Consider the following 5002-nt stretch of genomic DNA (forward strand, 5'->3'; position numbering starts at 1 on the left):
TCAGAGCAGAGCTGTGGGTCTCAGAGCAGAGCTGCGGGGTCTTCCATGGATGTTTTCAGAAGCAGATCACCAGGCCTTGCTTTCAGGTGTCTCTGCGTGGACTTGAACCTCCAACCTTCAGGTTAGCAATCGAGAATATTAATCATATACACCACCCAGGGACTCCTGGAAGGAAAAAGAAATTCTCGGGGTACCTCACCCCTCTTCTCCCCAGGGGCTATGCTCCAGGTCTCTTTGTGGTGATTATTTTGGGGGATTCCAAAAAGCCACCTCTTGATAGATTTTCCTGAAGGACACTAGATGATCCTGGGTGCTTATTATGAAGAAGTTTCAAGAAAAATGGAAAGAAAGCTTTGTTGGTGAGAAAACGTTCAAGAAAGTTGTCCTGAGGATTCCCACACCAGCCGCCTCCCGACGCCCCCTCCCACCCTCTCACACAACAATGCTCGTTATTCAGTGGAAGAAAGGATTGTCCTATGAGAATTTCCCTGAGACTCCTCACCCCATCTACCCTGATCTTTCCCGCTGGGACTTCTTTTTGTTCCCCCAATTCAATAACCATTTAAGTTTGAATCCTTCAAGGATGGCCAAGCTGCCGTTTTGACCTGGTGTAACTGGAGGAGGGCAGCATCCTTTGGCAAAGGGGTAGAGAGGTAGAAAACCGGGACTTCCGCAGTGTGTAGACCTAGATGTAGAACAAGTTGAGAAACGCTAGCCTCACATTTCGATGTTTTTCTTTAACAAATGTGCCCATGATTTTACAGCAACACTTCTCTGTTTACCTTTCTATCTACATGGTCCAATGGAGCAGCCACTCGATCCATAGGGAACATCCAATAAACAGAGACTAGCTTGAAGTTGTCGAGAACTCATGTGACCTTGACCCACAGGCACCTCCATGGCAGCAGTCAAGCAATCCAACCACAGAAGCAATGATCAAGAAACCTTTTTACAGTGTTACAAGGCAAAGATGCCACCAAGCCACGGTATTTTCAAAGAGCTCCAATGCGTCCAAAGACTGGGCAATGGATCCTGACGCCTGCAGAAGACAGGCTGCATTTGAGGGATGGTGTTGGCGAAGAACACGGAACACGCAATGGCTTCAAGAAGGAGCGATTCTTAGAAGAAGTCCCGGCAGGATGCTCCTTAGAAGTGAAGAAGACAAGGCTTTGACTCATGACGTTGAACCATGTTAACAAGAGGGTCTCGTTCCAGAGAAGGACATCAGGCTTGGTAAAGTCGAGGGTCAGCTAAACGGTGGACGGCCTTCAAGGAGATGGATTCTCACAGTGGCTTCGACAAGAGGCTCAAACGTAGCAAAGACTGTGAGCACGGGGCTGGACTCGGTAGTGCTTTCTTTGCTGTACATATAGTAGCTATGAGTTAGAACTGGCTCAAGCCACGCTTATTAACCACAGTAAATCCTGGTGGCACAGTGGTCAAACACGTGGCTGCTAACCCAAAGGACAGTTATGTGAACCCCTCACTGGAGAAAGATGTGGCCATCTGCTCCCATTAAGAGGAAGGCCTGCAAGAGCGCCAAGGTCCCAAGCTGCGGCACAGGAGTGGAGGAGTGCCACCAACCCCTGTCCCACCTACCGGGACATTCTGCACCGGACCAAGAAGCGGAACCTGAAATTTCGGCAACAAGACCTAAAGCTCCGGGGTGGGCGCATAGCCAACCAAAACAACCATCGAGTCAATGCTGACTCAGAGCGACAGCCACCCCTGCTCAGTTCCAAGACTGTGACTGTTGATGGGAGTAGAAAGCCAGTCTGTGTCCCTCGGAGATGCCGGTGGTTTTGAACTGCCGACCATGAGGATCGTAACCATGCATAACCACTACACCAACAGGGCTCCTTTGTGTGCTTATCACAGGCACAAATGGAGATGTGCCCCAAACAATAGTGGGAAATGAGAGATAGAAAAAGAAATCCCTAAAACCATCTACAAAGGCGGGCTTCTCAGGAGCCCCAAATGGACAGAGGTCTAAAGAAACAGTGGAAACTAAAAAATTTTAAATGTCCCAAGAAATCTGCCATGTTAGCCAAGGGGGCAGCAACAACGCCACCTCTCGATTCAGAAGAAGAAGAAAAGAGAGAAAGAAAAATGGAGGATGCCACCAGGCCTGATTGAAAGAAAGAAAGAAACAAACTGAGGACATGGAGCAGTGTGAAGAATGAATGTGGCCTCCAGGCTCTGGCAGAAGCAGAAACAAGAGCAGAGCAGCCAGCTGATGAGGAAGATGATAGTGGAAGAGCCCCACCTGCTGCTCGGACGGACAGGTGCAGGTGAGGATAAGGCCTTTACTTCTCTACCTAATGTCAGTGAAAACACTGAAGGAATGGACTTCACAAACATGACTGAAGTTCAACGTAAAAGAATCAGACCCCTTCTGAAAGGCAGGGATCTCCTAGCAGTGGCAAATCCTCACATTTCTCATCCCTGTGGTGGAACTCATTGTTAACATTCATGCCCAGGATGGGGCAGGTGCTCTCATTCTCTTACCCACCACGGCACTGGCCTTGCAACACCACGTGACAGCACACCACATTCACATGCACCGGCGGCAACAGATCTGCGGAAGCACAGAAACTTTCGAACGGGATCAACAACATTGTAGTCACACCAGGCTACCTCCTGGACCACACGCAGAAAACCCCAGGGCTTTTGTCTAAAAACCTACAGTGCCTGGTTTTTGATGAAGCTGATTGTGTTAGTCTGGGTTGGCTAGAAAAACAAATCCAGAGACACTCGTGTGTGTAAGAAAGAGCTTTAGATAAAAGAGCAATTGTATATTGAGAAAACATCCCAGCCCACTCCAGTTTAAGTCTATAAATCCATAATCTCTCTTCAGATTCACGCGATACATGTAATGACACCGAACGCAGGAAGACTACAGGCCAGAGGGTGGAAAGTCTTGCGGCTCCAGTGGCGGTGGATGCATCTCATCTCAGTGCTGGCGTGGGTCTCCATGTGGCTCCTCCAGCTCTAGGGCTCTGGCTCCATCAGCGTAGCTCCATATGTCTTGTCAGCAGAAAGACAAAGCAGAGAGTGGGCGTGTGTCCCGCCTCCAAGAAGGAAGACGGGAGTTCCCAGAATCCTCAGGAGAAGGCCAGGCCCACACAGAGTCCTCATTAGCTATGACCTGAGTGACAGGCTAGACTCCACCCCTTCGTAAGCTGACAGGAAATTATGTAACTGCCATACCGATCCTATTTTGAATGTTGGATTTGAAGAGGAATTAAAGCACATGATTAAATTTCTTCCAATATGCAGACAGACCATGCCCTTTTCTGCCACTCAGACTGGAAAAGCTGAAGACCCGGAGAAGATTACTCTGAAAAAGGACTGCTGTCTGTCGTTGTTAATGATGATGAAGTCAATGCAGCTGACGGACTTGAGCAGGTTGTCCGGGCCCCTGAGAAGAGATTCCGTCCGCTCTTTACACTCCTTAAGAAAAACCCGAAAGAAGAAACGAACGGTGTTCTTTTCATCCTGCAAGTCTCTTAAATACCACTCCGAGGGACTGAATTACATTGACGTCCCTGCCTTGGCCATTCATGGAAAACAGTAGCCAGCAACCACACATTTTCAGTGCTGCAACGCAGGTTCTGGGATGTTGTGTACAAAGGTGGCGACTGGAGCCTGGGGTGTCCCTCAAGTTCGTTGGATTATTCACGCTGACCTCCAGATGGCCCTGAGCAGGTGGCATCCTTGGGCTTTCTCTAGAAGGGTTCTGTATTAAAAGGTGCACTTCCCATCTGGTTCCCTGGGAAATGTCATATTCCATGCTGGAGAGGGTTTTCCTCGAGTTTTTCAAGGCTTGTTAGGGTGACAGTGACTGAACTCCATGGGATTTTTTCCAGCGAGTCGTTGCATGGACATTTGAGAGGATCAGGGAGGCTTGAGATTTAGACTATTAGGCCCTTGCACTAATCTGTTAAGAGCAACAGGTGTCAGAAGGACATGAAAGAGATGATAGAGACGGTTTTGTAATAGATTAAGCCGTACACACAAGTATTTATCTTAAATAATGGCATCATCAGATGGTGTGTTAGTCCGGGTTGACTAGAGAAACAAATTCATAGACACACATATGTGTATGAGAAAGAGATTTATATAAAAGAGCAGTTGTATATTGAGAAAATATCCCAGCCCAGTCCAGATCAAGTCCATAAGTCTGATATTAGTCCACATGTCCAACACCAGTCTAAATTCCTCTTCAGACTCACACAACATATGCAATGACACTGAATGCAGGAAGACCACAGGCCAGTGGGTGGAAAGTCTTGTGGACCCAGTGATGGCGGAAGCACCTCAGCACTGGCAGGGGTCTCCACGTAGCTCCTCCAGTTCCAGGGCTTTGGCTCAAGCAGTGTAGCTCCATGTGGCTTATCACCAGGAATGTGTAACAGAGAGAGTGTACTTCCCACCTTCCGGGAGGAAGATGGGAGTTCCCAGAATCCTCAGGAGAAAGCCATGCCCACCCACCCAGAGGCCTCATTGGCCAAGACCTGATTGACAGGCTGGATTCCACCCCTTCGAAAGTAGACAGATTACATAACTGCCACAGATGGGAATGGAACTTGTGTAAACTTTCCCCCCCAAAAACTCAATCAAATATATATTTTTAAATTAAAGATTAAAACTCTGAGAAAAGGGGGCAGTTCTACCCTGTCTTATAAGGTCTCTCAGTCAGAACGGTCGCACTGGGACAAGGTTATGGGGAGTTCCACATTAAAGAGAGTTGGTGGCGCAAATGGTAAAGTGCTCTGTTGCCAAGGGAAAGGGTGAAGCTTAGCACCCATCCAGAGGTCCCCAGAAAGAAAGGAAAACACGGTCAAGAAACGCTAGCAGGCAGTGTTCTCCTTGGTCCCACAGGGTCGCTGGGGGTTGGAATGATCCCAGTGGCACTGACAACGACCCCATGTTGCTGTTGGACTCGTGGCACGTGACTAGTGCAACTGAGGAACTACATTCTTTTTATCGAATGTAAAAT

At 48.2% G+C, this 5002-nt stretch overlaps 1 pseudogene; it reads left to right on the forward strand.

The window, feature by feature from the left end:
* The first annotated feature begins 1977 nt into the window (after positions 1-1977).
* LOC105979070 overlaps positions 1978-5002 on the forward strand; it is a 5951-nt pseudogene continuing 2926 nt past the window's right edge.

The sequence above is a fragment of the Echinops telfairi genome, unplaced genomic scaffold (assembly GCF_000313985.2).
Source record: "Echinops telfairi isolate 266 unplaced genomic scaffold, ASM31398v2 ScPeMD7_23;HRSCAF=83, whole genome shotgun sequence".
Classification (NCBI taxonomy): domain Eukaryota; kingdom Metazoa; phylum Chordata; class Mammalia; order Afrosoricida; family Tenrecidae; genus Echinops; species Echinops telfairi.